Here is an 18,658-nt window from a genome sequence, read left to right on the forward strand (position 1 = left end):
GGCTTGGGTCGCGAAGAGGGGCCGGCACGGGTCTGAAAGATTGACCGGCTTGGGTCGCGAAGGTCGGCCGGCATGGGTCTGAAAGATTGACCAGCTTGGGTCGCGAAGGTCGGCCGGCATGGGTCTGAAAGATTGACCGGCTTCGGTAGTGAAGGTCGGCTGACATGGGTCGCAAAGATCAGTCGCCGTGGGACCCAAAGAATGGCCAGTCGGAAAAATGGGTCCCAGGCAAAAAGGTTTGAAAAACACTGCTCTATGACACGATGACACTGCTGAGGCTGAAAATCAGCTATGGATTTGTCTTTTAGACTTAACAATAACAACCTGCATTTATATCACACCTGTAAAATAGTAACATGTCCCAAAGCATTTCGCAGAAATATTACAAAATGAAATTTGACAGCCAGCCACATAAGATGTTAGGACAGATGGACATCAATCCAATTTTCTTCCTGCACCAATGATGCACTAAGTCTGGTTCCATAGCTAGTCATTCCTGGAACAGGTGGGGGGAGGGGGTAAGAGAGGATGGAGTTGTGTCTCTGGATAGCTTTTTCAGGTTTATGGGTGGAGCAGGAAGGATTGGGATCTGACTGGAGCTAAGGTCTTTTCTGTGTCTGATCTTAGGGGCGGGGTTGGTGGCTGTCTTGGGTGGGTCCAGGGCCCAGGCATGCAGGAGGTGGTGATCTTTGTCTTATGGGGCGCCATTCCACATCAATTGTGGCTGACCAGGAGTCTCTCCCACTCTTACCGCCAGCCGTTGGCGCATTTGGAAGGATTTGCAGGTTGACACTCAGACAGTTTGACCACATGAGCGGCACGGTAGCATAGTGGTTAGCACAGTTGCTTCGCAGCTCCAGGGTCCCAGGTTCAATTGCCGGCTAAGGTCACTGTCTGTGCTGAGTCTGCACGTTCTCCCCGTGTCTGCGTGGGTTTCCTCCGGGTGCTCCGGTTCCCTCCCACAGTCCACAGCTTAGGTGGGGTTACTGGGTTACGGGGATAGGGTGGTGGTGGGGGCTTAGGTAGCGTGCTCTTTCCGAGTGCCGGTGCAGACTCGATGGGCTGAATGGCCTCCTTCTGCACTGAAAATTCTATGACCCTATGATTATGAATGCACCTTCCTTGGTCATCAATACCTGGGGAGGGACTCGAACAGCTAGTCGTAGAGATAGAGAGGGCGATTCTCCAATATTGGGCCCAAGTGTTCGCGCCGTCGTGAACGCCGTCACGTTTCACGACGGCGCGAACCGCGCCCGGGTATGACAGATTCTGGCCCCCACAGCTGCACCAACCTGCGCATGCGCGGGGGACTTCTTTAGCGCGCCGGTCCCGACCAACATGGGGTCGGTGTTCAGGGGCCGGCCGCGCCAGAAAGTAGGCCGGGGGGGGGGGTAGAGGCCGGCACGCCAATTGGTGGGCCCCAATCGCGGGCCAGACCCCATCGGAGGCCCCCCCAGTGAAGGAGCCTCCCACAGGCCGCCCCACCGACCGTTCCTGCAGAGTTCCCGCCGGCAGCGACCAGGGGTGAATGGCGCCAGCAGGACTCTGTCGTATCGGCGTGGCTGCTCGGCACATGCGGGCCGGAGAAATGGCGGGCCCCGTCGATTCCAGCGGCCCGTGGCTGGTGCCGCGCCTAATGCGCCGGCGCAAATGGCACCGATTCTCCGCACCTCGGAGAATTGCGCACCGGCGTCGGGGCGTCGGGGCGCGGTTGTGGCGATTCTGCGGCCTCGCATAATCGCCCCCAGAATTTAAGGAGTTATTTCAGAACTTAGGGTGTTAGCAGTAAAAGCAAGATTACCAATGGAGGACGGATTAAAATTAGAGATCCTTGAGGGGCTACGGGTGTCAGGGGCTAGTAGTCAGTGTAACAATATGGGGAATATATGGCCTCCGAGGGCAGTTTAAGTATTGTAAGGATGTTGGTCTTTGGTTACTCCTCCACAGCTGGAACGGGTTGGGGAGCGTCGTTTTTTCTTTGTTCTTTGAGCATACACCTGCGTGGGGTTATCTCTGCTAGTCGCAAAGTTTCAGCTAGTGAATGGGCGTGACGCGGGGGGAGGGGCTGAGGATTGTTGGACCTGCTTGCGCAAGGTTCAGTGAGCCTACCTTATGTGTTTGATGGGGGAGGGGGAGAAAAGTGAGGATGGAATTGTGTCTCGGGAAAGCTTTTTCCAGGTTTATGGGAGAGGGGTTGGGATCTGACTGGGGCTAAGGGCCTTTCTGTGCCTGATTTTTGGGAGGGGGGTGGTGGCTGTCTTGGGTGGGTGGGTCCTGGGCCCAGGCCTGCCGGAGGTGGTAACCTTTGTCTTTTATCTTTAGAAATTGCTCACAGTCAGTGGGTCGTGGGGGGTTGGGGTGAAGGGCTGGTGGAGAGTGGTGTTCTGGCGTGGGTTTTTTTCTTTCAAGGGTAGGGGTTTGAAAAAGAAATGTTGATTGTATGGAGTTATTTATTTTGTGTTTTATAATATTAAACTTCAATAAAAAAAATTTAAATATATTTTAAAATTAGAGATCCTCAAGAGGCCAGACATGGAGGAATACAGAGGGCAGGATTCTCTAATCCCACGGCAGAGTGTCCACTCCCTCGTAAATGCCGTTGCGTTTTACGGCGGCGTGAACGGGCCGCTCCCAGGACTAATTCTGCCCCCTACAGGGGGCCAGCACGGCACTGGAGCGGTTCATGCCGATCCCGGCGCCGCGGGATCCGCGCATGCGCAGTAGCGCATCAGAGGCCCCCCACAAGGTCGGAGCCCCCCCCCCCCCACAGGCCGCCACCCGACCCTTCCACGCTGAGCTCCCGCCGGCTGAGAGCAGGTGTGGACGGCGCCGGCGGGACTCAGTGTTTCCACGACGGCCGCTCGGCCCGAGAATCGGCGGGGCGGCCGCTTGGAGTGGCCCGTGACCGGCGCCGCACCAACCACGCCGGCGCCAATGGTGCCAATTCTCTGCTCTGCGGAGAATCGCGTGCCGGCGTTGCGGCGGCTTGGCCTGGACGTGGAGATTCTCCAGCGTGGCCCAGGGCTGGGAGAATCCCACCCAGAGATCATGGATGTTGTTCCATTGAAAGTTAATATCGGTCAGAGAGCACAGGGGTGATGGATGAATGGGATTTAGCCCAGTGTGCTAAACCAGCCTCTGACGCCCAGGCTTCAGCGCGTTATCCTTCGACTCCGAAGGTACGATTTTGAGTTAGTATATACACCAGGCAAGGAGCTGATATTTGCGGATGCCCTGTCCCGCTCCATCACCTCGCCCTGTGAACAGGTTGACTTCATCCCCCAGATTGAGGCACAGGTGCAGCTGTGTGCCAGCAACCTCCCGGCCTCAGATGAAAGAGTGATCAGCATTCATGAAGAGACTGCCAAAGACCCTCTTTTGCAGCGTATAATGCACCACCTCGCAAATGGCTGGCAAAAAGGGCAATGCCCTCAGTTCTTTAATGTGAAGGACGACCTGACAGTCGTCGAGGGGATCCTCCTCAAGCTAGATCGTATTGTTATTCCTCGCAGTCTGCAGAGCTTAGTGCTCAAACAAATCCACGCGGGACACCTAGGTGTCAAAGAGTGTAGGCGCAGGGCCCGGCAGGCTGTCTATTGGCCTGGAATCAGCCAGGACATATCCAACATGGTCCTCAATTGTGCGACCTGCCAGCGTTTCCAGCCTGCCCAGGCGAAAGAAACACTCCAGCAACACAAGATCGTGACCTCTCCGTGGTCCAAGGTGGGAATCAACCTTTTTCACGCCAATGGGCGTGACTATGTGCTCATCATAGATTACTTCTCAAATTACCCGGACGTTGTGAAGCTGTCAGACCTCACATCAAGGACAGTCATCAAGACCTGCAAGGAGACATTTGCCAGTCATGGTATTCCACTCACTGTCATGAGTGACAATGGTCCCTGCTTCCAAAGCCAAGAGTGGTCCAATTTCGCCAAGTCGTACCAATTCAACCACCTTATCTCAAGCCCACACTGCCTGCAGTCCAACGGGAAGGTTGAGAAACGGTCCATATAGTGAAGCAACTGCTCTGCAAGGCTGCGGACTCTGCTTCTGGCTTCAACCTTGCGCTGTTGGCGTACAGGGCAACCCCTCTGTCCACCTGTATGTCTCCGGCTCAACTCCTCATGAATAGAGACCTGCGAACGACTGTTCCAGCCATACACTTACCAGACCTGGATCAGCTCCCAGTGCTGCAAAAGATGCAGCAACTCAGGAACCAGCAAAAGCTGACGTACGATGCTCATGCTACCAATTTGCCTGTGCTATTTCTGGAAGATGCTGTTCGAATCAAGCTACCTGATGGAGGCTGGTCAGCCCCAGCTGTTGTTGTTCGACAGAGGCTGCTCCCAGATCGTTTGTAGTTCATATGGCTGATGGCTCTATTGTCAGGTGCAACAGAAGGGCACTGCGCAAAGTTGCCCGCCCACCACCAGATCTTACTTTTCCAGATGTTGTTATGTCTCCTCCGGACACCTCGTACCACAAGGTCACCAATCTGGCAGCAATCCCGCCTGTCAAGGCGCCGTCATCCCCACCTTCACCTCTCAGGCGGTCGACAAGGATCCGACGCAAGCTTCAAAGATTGGATTTATAGACATTGATCTTGTAAATTTTGTTCTGTATCTGCACGCTAGACACCTCTCATGTATATATTCATCCACTTGCCATTTAATGTAAATAGTTATACATGTAAATACAGTTGCATATGCTCCAAGCAACCAACATTTTGTTTTTAAAAAGGGGGGGATGTCATGACATGCACTCATGCACATAATGAGATACAGACTGGCAGTGACAGACACCCAGTACAGCCAATCAACACACAGGACAGAACACAACCAATCACCAGGCAGAACACTAGAGGGTGGTCTCCCACTATAAAACACACGAGACATCAGCACTCTGCCTCTTTCAGTCCTGCTTGGTGACAACTGTAGTGATAGTCAGGGTGTATATATCAGTTAGCACCTTCTACACGTGGGTCAGAGCTAGTCTGGGCTAGTTAGTTATAGTAAGCACGCTTAGATTAGTAGAGTGTCAAACCTACAGCGAACTGTGTGCACTGCTTAACAGTTCAATAAAGCGTGTTGGAGTAACATCACAGTTTGGAGTATACTTTCAAGTACAACTGCATCCAGTTGCAGTCCGTGTTACCCCAGGGTGATTAACACGACAGCCAGCAAAATGCAACCCAGGTTCTGGCATCGACTGAAGTGATGTTGCCTCTTGCTTCCAGCCACAGCAGTGGGACTGTTAAGATTTGTTGTAAGGAATGCCAACCGTTCTCAAATGTCCATTTGTCATTTGGGCCCAAACAATTTTGGCTTTGAAATCAAACCGAATCCTGTTTATATCTGACGTTCACACACACAACATGGGTCACTGGATATTAATTGGGAACAAGAGGTCTTCCCTGGCACATTTTCCCTTTTCCTAGCCAAAAGGTACTGAGGCCATGTAAGGATGCACTACAGACTTCATTAATGAACACAAAAGGTATTTATTAATAAAAATTGTACAGCAGCCCCTGGCTGTAACTAGCTCCCAAAATGTCTCTGCCTACGAGCCTCTCTCATTATGGGGTGATTCCACACTCTGAGTCCCGATTGGTCGCACAGGCCATATGATCAGTGAGAACAGGGGTGATGGGTGAATGGGACATAGTGTAAGACAGGATATGTGCAGCAGAGTTAACTCTGTAGTGTTGCCCTTAAAGGGACAATCACCACAGGCTATTTGTAGAATTCCTGTTGATACCTGGCTGAAATCAGTTAACTAGTCATAGTCTGATGTAGGAACCCTTGACCATCTGGTCATAGGTTCAATACCAAACCATGTGGTACAATTTCCCAGTAAGGCATCAGTGCAGAAAATCATGAAATCTTGAAAGAATGAGTTTGCCATATTCCATCATTTTCAGGAAAAAATATAAAATACAGTCCACTGATTTTAATTATTACAGGTATCCAGATGAAGTCAATTTTCATTGCTGAGTTATCATTGTAGAATTATGATCTGGTCCCCCGCCTACAAGTCCTGAAAGACGTGCTGTTAGGTAAATTGGACATTCTGAATTCTCCCTCAGTGTACCGAACAGGCGCCGGAATGTGGCGACTAGGGGATTTTCACAGTAACTTCACTGCAGTGTTATGTATGCCTACTTGTGACACTAATAAATATTATTATTACATATTTATAAAAACATAGGTACATCAGACATTGCCTCAAGATCACTGCTGACTATCAATGTTGAAAAAGTAAAATGTTACAGCATCCTCAATTGATGCAGCCGACTGAAGCTCCAAGTTAATGCTTAATCCATTTTAGACTAGCTGTTACACTTGGCCTATGTCCAATTTATCCCATGTGCTAGAAATGTATAAATATTATTTACAGCAGGAGCTGTCTTAAAATTGCTTCTGTTGCTGGTGAATAATTTATGGAAAACTTTTCCCGAAACACTGAGAGGATTTTTGAATATATTTAAAATTCGAGTAATTTATCTTGGTTATTTAAACATCTTCTGCACCCTGCTGTTATACTGAAACAAAACAATTTAAAGTCAGACAGGACCAGCGGTTATAGGGGTCACGTATATTGTCAATGCATTTTAATGTGATTTACATTTCAGATGCAAATAATCCTAGTGTTTCTGGACCAGGACAAAACTGGTGCAAATTTCGGAACTATTTAACAGTTTTCAATGGTGTTTGACAATGAAATGGATTGGATTGGATTGGATTTGGATTGAATTTGTTTATTGTCATGTGTACCGAGGTACAGTGAAAAGTATTTTTCTGCGAGCAGCTCAACAGATCATTAAGTACAGGAGAAGAAAAGGGAATAAAAGAAAATACATAATAGGGCAACACAACATATACAATGTAACTACATAAGCACTGGCATCGGATGAAGCATACAGGGTGTAGTGTTAATGAGGTCAGTCCATAAGAGGGTCATTTAAGAGTCTGGTGACAGTGGGGAAGAAGCTGTTTTTGAGTCTGTTCGTGCGTGTTCTCAGCCTTCTGTATCTCTTGCCCGATGGAAGAAGTTGGAAGAGTGAATAAGACGGGTGGGAGGGATCTTTGATTATACTGCCTACTTTCCCCAGGCAGCGGGAGGTGTAGATGGAGTCAATGGATGGGAGGCAGTTTCGTGTGATGGACTGGGCGGTGTTCACGACTCTCTGAAGTTTCTTGCGGTCCTGGGCCGAGCAGTTGCCATACCAGGCTGTGATGCAGCCCGATAGGATGCTTTCTATGGTGCATCTGTAAAAGTTGGTAAGGGTTAATGTGGACATGCCAAATTTCCTTAGTTTCCTGAGGAAGTATAGGCGTTGTTGTGCTTTCTTGGTGGTAGCGTAGACGTGGGTGGACCAGGAAAGATTTTTGGAGATGTGCACCCCTAGGAATTTGAAACTGCCCCATTGATGCTGATAGGGGTGTGTACAGTACTTTGCTTCCTGAAGTCAATTACCAGCTCTTTAGTTTTGCTGGCATTGAGGGAGAGATTGTTGTCACTACACCACTCCACTAGGTTCTCTATCTCCCTCCTGTATTCAGACTCGTCATTATTTGAGATCTGGCCCACTATGGTCATATCATCAGCAAACTTGTAGATGGAGTCGGAACCACGTTTTGCCACGCAGTCGTGTGTGTACAGAGAGTAGAGTAGGGGGCTAAGTACGCAGCCTTGCGGGGTGCCAGTGTTGAGGACTATTGTGGAGGAGGTGTTGTTGTTCATTCTTACTGATTGTGGTCTGTTGGTCAGAAAATCGAGGATCCAGTTGCAGAGTGGGGAGCCAAGTCCTAGGTTTTGGAGCTTTGATATGAGCTTGGCTGGGATTATGGTGTTGAAGGCGGAGCTGTAGTCAATAAATAGGAGTCTAATGTAGGAGTCCTTGTTTTCGAGATGCTCTAGGGATGAGTGTCTGATGTGGACCGGTTGCAGCGGTATGCGAATTGCAGTGGATCAAGGCGCATTATGCAAGGAGAAAGATAAAATATATAACCATTCAGTCTTTGAAACCCCTTTAAATTAATCTGATTCAACCTTTAACTTATGAAATGTCATTAATAGCCTGTCACATTAAATTAATGCCCAACATTTAGGGGAGATGCAAGTGTGGTGGTAATCTACTGGAGTTCAGATTCCACCATGGCAACTGGTGGAATTTAAATTCAATTAATAAATCAGGAATATAAGTCTCAGTAATGGTGACCTTGGCAACTAACATCATCAATTGTTGTAAAAATTAATCTGATTCACTAATGTCCTCCAGGGAAGGAAATCGGCCATCCTTACCTTGTCTGACCTCTATGTGACTGCGACGCCAGGCCCGTGGCAATTTGGTTGACTCTTAACTGCCCTCAGTTCAAGAGCAATCAGCGATAGGCAAACAACGTTGATCTTGCCAGGAATGCGCACATCCCATGAAAAAAAACAAATTCACACATATTGTATCGAGCCTCCTGCATCAGGTGTAGACAAGCAATTGCTTCTTCTTCAGTTTTCCCTACTTATTGCTGTTCTCATCAAAGTAGAGACATACATTATGATGGATAAGCTTTGACATGGGCCATTTGGGTGGAGTGTGGGGTGGGAGGGGTTAGTTTTCTGATGGTGACTGTAGGACTTTCTTTGTTTTAGTCTAGGGATGGGTTTGGCAGCCATCTTGGCAGCATCTTTGAATGAATGAATGAATGAATGAATGAAAATCGCTTATTGTCACAAGTAGGCTTCAAATGAAGTTACTGTGAAAAGCCCCTAGTCGCCACATTCCGGAGCCTGTTCGAGGAGGCTGTTACGGGAATTGGACCGTGCTGCTGGCCTGCCTTGGTCTGCTTTCAAAGCCAGCGATTTAGCCCTGTGCTAAACAGCCCCTGCTGACCTGTAATTTTTGAGTTTTTACGTAGTAGACCCTGACGCTGTAAATGGCTGATTCCATGATGGGGGGTGGGGGGGGGGAAACCCCTGGGTGAGTGGGAAACCCCCAATTTGGTTGGGTGGGAAACCCCCAATTCGGTTGGTCAGCTGGAATGTAAGGACCAAGTGATGAGGTGGAAACATTTGGCTCACCTAAGGAATGTAAATGCTGATCTGGTGTCTTTGCAGGAGACTCATTTGCGGGTAAGAGATCAGACAGGACTGCGTAGGGGTGGGTGGGACATGTGTTTCACTTGGGCTTTGATGGAAGGGCCCAAGGTGTGACAATTCTGGTTAATAGGAGGGTCTGTCGGTCGCTGGGATCTTGGGGCATTCTAATGGTAGATACTTGGTGGTCAGTGGGTCTCTGGCGGACACAATCATGGTACTGGTAAATGCTTATGCCCCCAACTGGGACAATGTGGCATTTATAAGAATCTGTTGAGTTCCAATTCCGATCTAGAGAAGCACCAACTGGTTCTGGGAGGGGACTTTAATTGTGTACTGGATCCTGAAGTGCACTAGTCAGGCCTAAATCGTTGGTAGTGAAGGTGAAGGTTCTTCTGGCCTTTTTTAGAGCAGGTAGAGGGGAGGGGGAGGGGGCGGCCGGGGGGTGGGGGGGGGGGGGGGGGGGGGTTGCAGACGCATGGAGATTTCTGCAGCCAAGCAATAAGGAGTTTTCATTTTTTTCCCAGCCAAGCAATAAAGAGTTTTCATTTTTTTCCCATGTGTAAAAGGTCTATTCCAGGAGTGACTTATTTCTACTGGGTAGGTCCCTGCTCCCGTGGGTTAAAAGGATGGAATATTCGACAATAGTAATCTCTGATCATGCTCCACACTTTGTGGACCTGGTGCTGGAGATCAAGCCCATTCAGCGCTCGCAGGTTAGACATTGCATTACTAGTGGAGAAGGGGTATGTGAGTGGGTGGCTGTGACCATCGAAGAGTATATTAGGTTGTGCAGGAAGGACTCGGTCCCTCCACATTGTGGGGGGTCTTCAGCCGGTTGTAAGAGGGAAGGTAATCTCCTTTAAGGAACGTTTAGAAAGGAAGGTGAGGATGAAACGGCAGTGACTGGTGGGTGTTATTTTGGAGGCTGATTGATGATATCCGGAGGACACTATTCTGGAGTTGCTGGCAACTAGGAAGCGGCTGTAAATGCAGTTTGATCTGGTGTCCATGGGGAAGGTGGTGGGCCAGCTGCGGCGCTCAAGGGAGCTGGTTTATGAGTATTGGGAGAAGACCGTCTTTTGGCTTCCCAGCTGAGGCAGCAGATGGCTTCCCGGGAGGTCATACAAATTAGGGACTCGGGCAGCAGCTTTGTTTCCGCCTCTTGGAAGTCAATGTAGTATTTGAAGGTTTTTACAGAGATCTCCATAGGTTAGAGCTCCGGGGAGTGGATTGGACATGTTGGAGTTTCTAGATGGGTAGTCCTTCCCAGAGAGAGAGAGAAAAAGGAGGAGTTGGAGGCCCCTTAAGCCCTGAGGATGTACCAAAGGGCATTGGGCTGATACAAACAGGTAAGGCCCCTCCCTGGATGGGTTTCCCAGCTAATTTTATAAGACGTTGGCGGGCCAGTTGGTGCCATTGATGGTAAATATGTTCAATGATTCTTTGGCTCAGGCTTTATTGCCCGATACACTTTTGTAGGCCTCTATCTCCCTCATCTTGAAAAAGGATAAAGACCCCACAGAATATGGATCATATAGGCCCATCTCTCTTTTAAACGTGGATGCCAAACTACTGGCCAAGGTGCTGGCAGTGCGATTGGAGGCCTATGCCCCAGGAATAATTGCAGAAGACCAGACAGGCTTTGTTAAGGGGGTGGCTGTCAGATGATATACAGAGCGTACTGAATGTTGTCCTCTCCCCCTCTCCAGTCCCCAAGCCAGAGGTGATCCATACATCTATGTATGCTGGTTCGACAGGGTGGAGTGGGAGTCCCTTTTTGAGGTGCTTGGGAGATTTGAATTTGAGCAGAAGTTCATTTCATGGGTTTGGCTATTGTATCGAGCCCCGAATGCCAGTGTACGCACTAATGCGATGAGTTGGGGGTATTTTCTAGTGAGTAGGAGTATGAGGTAGGGGCCCTTCATCACTGCTCCTGTTTGTGTTAGCTTTAGAACCTTTGACCATAGCGCTGAGGTCTTTGGATGAATGAAGGGGCATAAGGTGGAGGAGGGCGGGGGTGGGCGGAGGGAGCATATGGCATCTGTATATGCTGATAACCTGTTCTTGATCGTTATGGATCCAGTTTCCTCTTGTAATGCTGACAAAATAATGAAGCTGCTGAGGGGCTTTGGCTCCTTTTCGGGGTATAAATTGGACCTGGAGAAGAGTTTTCCAATTAATCCCCCAGGGAGGGGAGCCAATCCGGGAGTATTGCCTTTTCATCTTGCCAGAGGTAGCTTCCGGTAGCTGGGTGTCCAAGTGGCCTATGATTGGCCCATGGTTCTTAGGTTAAACTACACAAGCATGGTGAGCAGGGTGAGATCCGATTTACAGGAATGGGAAATTTTGTAGAATTTTAGTAGAATTTACAGTGCATCGAGTCTGCACCGGCTCTTGGAAAGAGCCCTCTTCCCAAGCCCACACCTCCACATTATCCCCATAACCCAGTAACCTCACCCAACATTAAGGGCAATTTTGGACACTAAGGGCAATTTAGCATGGCCAATCCATCTGACCTGCACATCTTTGGACTGTGGGAGGAAACCCACGCACACACGGGGAGAATGTGCAGACTCCATACAGACAGTGACCCAAGTGGGAACTTGGGACCCTGGAGCTGTAAAGCAATTGTGCTAACCACTATGCTTCCGTGCTGTCCACCGTCCTTGGTAGGCAGAGTCCAGACCATCAAGATGAACATTCTCCCAATGTTTTTTAGTTTTGTTTCAAAGTCTTCCTGTTTTCCTTGCTAAGTATTTCTTTGCCAAGGTTGCCAAGTTAACCACCTCTTTTATTTGGGAGGGTAAGTCACCAAGAATTCATAGGGTGTTCCTTCAGAGGGAGCGGTAGTCGGGGGGGCCAGGCGTTACCCATTTTGCTCGTTTATTATTGGGTGGCCAATATTGCAAATGTGTTGGGGTTGTTGGGGAAGTCAGATTCCATATGGGAGGGCATTGAGGCGAGTTTATGTAGGGGCTCGGATTTATGGGCTTTGGTAACAGCTTCGCTCCCATTCTCCCTAACGCAATATTCCGCAAACCCGGTGGTGATCTTTATTTTAAGGATATGAGAGCAGATTAGGCAGCATTACAAGCTGAGTGCCATATAATTGTTGGCCCCTATCTGAGACAACCATTTGTTTGTGTCCTCGGGTTTAGATGCGACGTTTAAGTCGTGGAAAGGAAAGGGCGTTGAGCATATTGGGGATCTTATCATCGAGCAATGGTCTGCCGGTTTGGAGGAACTTTCAGCGAAATTTCAACTATCAGGGTGCATTTGTTCCATTACTTTCAATTACACGATTTTGTCCGGAAAGTTTGTCCTATGAATTGCGCGCGCGGTCTACATGGCGCAGGTAGGGGGCCATTGACAGAGGGCCCCCCGGCGCTTCTCCAAGTATAACTGGCTGAGTTCCCGACGGCGTGGGTCTCTCATGGCCCCACCCGTCGGGAACTTGGCATGGCGGCTGTGGACTCAGTCCACGGCCGCCCTGGTGGGGGGCGGGGGGATCCTTCACCGGGGTGGGGAGGGGGGGGGGCCCTCACAGACAGCCAGGCTATCGATCGGGGACTACTGATCTGAGGGTGGGCGCGATCTCGGGGGGGCCTATCTTTTTGGTGCCGGTCCACAGTGTGGGTCCGACCATGTCGCGCGGGCCAGCCGCCACAGGCTGCCGCCGTGCACATGCGCGGAGCCCTGACTAGAGGACTACTCCGGGGTCCCGCTAGCCTCCTTCAGGTAGGAGAATCACTCTCAGGAAAGTCCAGAGTGATTCGCCCGCGTTTTGACGCTGGAGTGGGGACATAGTCCCATTATTGGAGAATCCCACCCCCTATTCCTGGCAGAATCTGGAGGGTTGGCGGGGGGAGCATTTCAAATATTTTTGGTAGATCATGTGGAGGGTTTCAATGGAAGCTATCTCGCTGGACCAGTTTAGAGCGAGGTGGAAGGCGAAGCGAGGTGGAAAGGGGGGCCATGACTTATTTTGGATGAGGACATGTGGAGGGAGGCAGTTCATAGGGTGACCTTCACTTTCTCATATGCGCGGCTCAGCTGATTCAGTTCAAGGTGGTACATAGGGCTCACCTAACTAAAGTTAGAGTGAGTGGTTTGTTCACAGGAGTGGAGGACAGGTGTGAACGATGCTCTCATGGGCCTGCTAATCACACCTATATGTTCTGGTTGTGTGCAAGGATGGCAAGCTTTTGGGTGTCCTTCTTTAGCACCATTTCAGGGATTCTGAACATTGATCTGGAGCCTTGTCCGTTGATGCCCATTTTCGGGGTGTAGGACTCTTTGCGGCAGCAGATCGGGGTGAAAGCAGATGTTCATGCTTTTGCCTTGTTGATAGACCAGAGGCAAGCTCTGCTGGGATGGAGATCTTCCTCTCCGCCCAATGTCTCGGCCTGGTTGGGTGGTTTCATGACATTTTTATATTGGGAAAAGGTCAAGTACACAATTAGAGGGTCAGTGGAGGGGTTCTACTTGAGGTGGCAGTCATTCATTTCCTACTTTAAAAAGTTAGTTACCATCAGCTATAGGGTAGGTTATTTCTATCTTTCTTTGGGTGGGAGTTATATGATCGGTTGTGTGTTTTTGGCGATATTGTCCAATGTAATATTCATTTTCTGGGCTGTTTGATGTTGAAGATATGTTGGTTGTAAATGAAAATTTTCACCTGGGTCAGTGACATGGCTGGGTTTCTCAGTCTTGAGAAAATAAAGTTTGCCTTAAGAGGGTCAATGTTAGGGTTCTCCCGGAGGTGGCAGCCATTCGTCGACTTTCTCGGGGAAAATTAAAATGGCAGCAGATGCAGTATTCCAAGGGGAGGGGCGGCCGATTGTTGTTGTGTGGTTGAGGTGTGTGAAGATTGGGCTGGGGGGAAAATGTTTATTTTACCATGTTGATGTCATTGTTTTTGTTACTGTTCTAACAATTTTCAAATACCTTAATAAAATGTTATTTAAAATTAAAAAATTAACATTTTCAATATTTTTTTTAAAGCTTGGACATTGGCTGGGGGCTATCAACACTAAGCCTGGTCTGGTCCAGACCCATCATGAATACATTCTCAGCAATATGGGGATTGTAATTTTTCCTCTTCCTGCCTTGGGAACTGTCAAGCCTATTGTGATGTTTCTGCTGCTGAAATCAGCAAACTCAGAAAGACGTTCGAAATGCCAGATCACATATTCTACATACCTACTAAATCATTGGACAAACTTTATGGGCTATATATATTTCAGCAAATCCAGTGGAATTACTCAATTTATAACATCAAAGTCCAGGCTGCTAGACAATTAATGATTAATTTATTATGGTGCATTATAGTTTGCCGTAGAATTTATTTTTGTATATATATTGGACTTGGGGGTTTTGTGGTGCAAATCCCACTCCAGGACTGGAAGACCAAAGAAGATACCTTCATAATGTGGCTAGGAAGCTGGAGTACCAACCTGTAAATCCGTCCGATGTACACCAAGGGCAGAGAGGAAGAAAGGGAGAGATTCCTGGTTAACCACCTACAGATGGCAACAGCAAACCATTGCAGCACCTTGCCAAGCATAACCATGGACCAACAGAGAAGTCTATAGTTGCCAATGCTCTTTCAGGGCATGGTAGCTGAAGAGAGAGGGAGATATGTCTTGAAATAAAATTCATCAGGTAACTTAACTAATAATGAACTTCTTTGTAATTACCTTTTTGAATGCAGTTTTTGTGGATGATGTGGTGAATAAAGGTACCACTGCAGACACTGGAAACAGAATTTTGTCCCAATGCATGGTAGAATTTTTAAATTCTATTTCTTTTTGTGTCCAATATTTTGACATGCGCCTTTTTGAATTTACTTTGCCTCCTGCACATGTTGGCTTTTCTGGCAGAGGTTAGGAGTTTTCTGATCTAATACAGTAAAGTTGCAAGAATTTAAGGAGGATCATTTTTTTTTGTTATAAATTTAGAGTACCCAATTCAGTTTTTCCAATTAAGGGGCAATTTAGCGTGGCCAATCCACCTACCCTGCACATCTTTGGGTTATGGGGGTGAAACCCACGCAGACACGGGGAGAATGTGCAAACTCCACACGGACAGTGACCCAGAGCCGGGATCAAACCTGGGACCTCGGCGCCGTGAGGCTGCAGGGTTAACCCACTGCGCCACCGTGCTGCCCTATTTAAGGAGGATCATGAGATCCACTGAGATGCTGCACAGTTCCTAGAATCCCGAGTTGATCAAAGTGGACATGAATGGTCACATAGAAATCTTCCATCATTGGTCAGGTAAGATCAGTAAAGCTGGCAGCCTCAGGAAAAATACAAAAACAACCCCCCCCCCCCCCCCTCCCCCCCGCTACACATACATGCAATCAAAATGGATCTGTTAGCAGAAATAACAGAACTAAGGTGGGATCATCAGAGGCTGAAAGTAGCTTGTATCTTGCAGAGCTTCAAGCTGTTGATTGCAGAATTGGATAGCCACTGAAATGATATCTTCTCTAACCTGACAAATTGAGTCAATCTGGTGGAATAAATTACAGCTGGACACAAAGATAACTTGCAAGATGTTCTCTTGCTAGGTTACTGCTTTAGAGCATAAAATCAAGACATCAGTGTACATGGACAATTTTAAAAACAGATTGTACAGAAAAAAGCTTCCAACCTGAAGGATTCCAAAGCAGGAAGAAGATTAAATAAGTTTTTTCGGAAATACATGTCTGTGCTACATCATGCTGTATGTCTGTTCAGCAGGTCTCACAAAGACGTTCTGAGTCTTCTACGGTTGAACATGAAGTATTTGCTGATTATATATATATATTGAGTGGAGCCCAAGTTATGAGTTAACTGCATGCTTGCTTTTACTCAGGTCTCTATCCAGTCCACAACGGACTCTAGTGTCAGCTCATGTGTCGATTTACATTACAATATGGCAGTACTGTCACCCAGTCCCACATTAACCCTTGCTATGCCGAATCCCCTATACTACACCTCCCCCCAAACTTTATGCAAACATTAGAATTGTGCTTTCCCCTTCATTCCCACTCCCCTCTCAAGTCTCTGACTTTGTAAATTCAGAAAGTTGGGGGGCTTGATGATTCTTCCAGATATTGCTCAGGTCCCATTTGGAGGAGTGGTAGGCTTTATTGATTTTGGCTACTTTTGTTGATTTGGAATTTGAGTCTATGGCCGGAATTTTCTCCAAAAATGGCAAAATATCAGGTTCTGACTGAAAACCAGTGGTTTTCTCACCAGATCTTCTGACACTTTGGGGGCAATCTTCCCAAAAGGGAACAAAGTCCCCTAGTGAGCGCGTTTAGCCGCCCGTTTCCTGGCACTCACAGTGCAAGAAACACATGACTATTCAATGCAGCCTGCTTTGAAAAAGGGGCCTGAAAGGGGATTGTGCGTCCGAGGCCACACATAGCCCTGTTTGTAAAGCCCTGTTTGTACAATGGGGAGTTCCACTCGCCGGTACTTCCCATTTTAGCAAGAGAGGGGCAATAGCACTCCGATCTCCAAGATCCCCAAAACAATCCTCAACCTTGCCCCTCAACCCAAACACAACATGGGAGGGCCCCTGCCCCCCCCCCCAATATGGGAGGGCCCCTGCCCCCCGCAACACCACACCAGGCATGGAAAATGCCAGCTTGGCACCTTGACAATGCCATCCTGGCACCCAGGCCATGCCCATGTCAGCTAGCAGTGCAGGGCACCACTCTTCCCAAATGGCATGCAGCTGTGGCCCTCCAATCCCCTTGGAGACCCTGACATGTGCCATTCCCTCTGGTCCCTGTTTGTGGAGACCAAGGTCTCTGAGGCAAAGGGGTTGAATCCCAAAGCCTCAGGTTCCTCAGGAATTTGCACATTAGAGTAAGGCTTACTGCCTCGCTCTAATATGCAGATTTGCCAAAAGTCAGACCCTGTGGGAATTCCGGGAGTAGCACAGGAGAAAGCATGGTGAAAGCATCAGAAGAAGATTAGATTAGATAGAGTTAGCGTGAGGTTAGGTCATAATGTAGTTAGTGACTATTTAGATTATTGAGTACTGTGAGACAGATTCAATAATATTACTCAATTATTTCCAATAGCTCAGTAGAGTCTTCGAACCTCATTTAATTAATAGTATTATAATAAATTAGTTTTGTTTCAATCCTTTGATTGGTGAATTCTTTGTCATCAACACATCGAATCATTCTGGAACAAAGGAGGAGGGGGAGGGTAGGGGGCAGGGGGAGGGCGGGAGGGCAGGAGGGGGGGACCTTCCCATAGTGCATTGGGGTATGGGGGGAGAATGTGCAAGCTCCACACAGACAGTAACCTGGGGCCGTGATCGAACCTGGGTACTCAGCGCCGTGAGACAGCAGTGCTAACCACTACGTACCCTGCTGCCCTGAATAACAATCCTGCACCACAACTTTCCGCTTTCCATGTTTTAACCACTTTGTTATTCATCCAACTATTTGTCTCCAAACTCCACTTCCCCCTGCCTTTGTCATGAGAATACCCTGTGGTTTCTTATTAAAGGTTTTCTGAAACTCCCAGCATATGGGGCAGGATTCTCTCAGCCCGGGGGCTGGGCTGGAGAATCCCCGCAACTGACGCGAATCACGCCATGCCAAAGGGCAGAATCGGCCCGGCGTGGTTGGCGCGGCGCCAGTCGCGGGTCGCTCCACGCGGCCGGCCCGACGATTCTCACCGGGATGGGCCGAGCGGCCGTCGTGGAAACGCAGAGTCCCGCCAGCGCCGTCCACACCTGCTCTCAGCCGGCGGGAACTCAGCGTTGAAGGGTCGGGTGGCGGCCTGTGGGGGGGGGGGGAGGGGGCTCCGATATGGCCTGGCCCACGATCGGGGCCCACCGATCGGCGGGCCGGCCTCTCTGTCTCCCGGCCTCCCTTCTTCTGCGCCAGCCCCTGTACTCCCGCGCCATGTTGCGTCAGGGCCAGCGCGCACAAGGGAGACACCATGCATGCGCGGAAATAGCGCCGGTGGGACTGCGCATGTGTGGGTTCGCGCCGGTCCCACTGCGCATGCGCGCATCCCCCGGCGCCCATTCCACGGCCGGATCAGCAGCTGGAGCGGCGTGAACCACTCCAGCGCCGTACTGGATTGCTGATCCTGGAGCCGTGTTGACATATAACTGTTGATAAAATAATGCGCAGATTTGCATTGCACATCATGTCCTCAAAACAAAGGGTGCCACTATCATTGTGCAGATGTCATTGCATATTTAAATTTAGGCAAATGCACTTGTGAAAATCTAATCAATACTTAATGATGAATACATACTGTGTTGAAGATTTAGGTCAGAGGTGCTATCAAAATTAATTATTTCAACAATATCAGATACACATTTGTACAATGTTGGGTTTGTTGGCATTTAAAAATCATTCTTTAAGGGTTAAAAACATCTGGGGCGGGATTCTCCGACCCCTCCCACCGGGTCGGAGAATCCCCGGGGGGGGCGGCGTGAATCCCACCCCGCCGGGTCGGAGAATCCCCAGGGGGGCGGCGTGAATCCCACCCCGCCGGGTCGGAGAATCCCCAGGGGGGCGGCGTGAATCCCA

General features: G+C 48.9%; 1 long non-coding RNA gene across 1 annotated transcript in view; it reads left to right on the forward strand.

Annotated features, from left to right (window-relative positions):
* The window catches only part of LOC140427956 (uncharacterized), a 273,707-nt gene that overhangs the window by 54,868 nt on the left and 200,181 nt on the right, over window positions 1-18,658 (forward strand). The window contains exon 3 of the long non-coding RNA XR_011948671.1: window positions 14,104-14,763. This is a non-coding gene — a long non-coding RNA (uncharacterized lncRNA). The remainder of the gene's footprint in view (window positions 1-14,103; window positions 14,764-18,658) is intronic.

Source organism: Scyliorhinus torazame, chromosome 8 (assembly GCF_047496885.1).
Source record: "Scyliorhinus torazame isolate Kashiwa2021f chromosome 8, sScyTor2.1, whole genome shotgun sequence".
Classification (NCBI taxonomy): domain Eukaryota; kingdom Metazoa; phylum Chordata; class Chondrichthyes; order Carcharhiniformes; family Scyliorhinidae; genus Scyliorhinus; species Scyliorhinus torazame.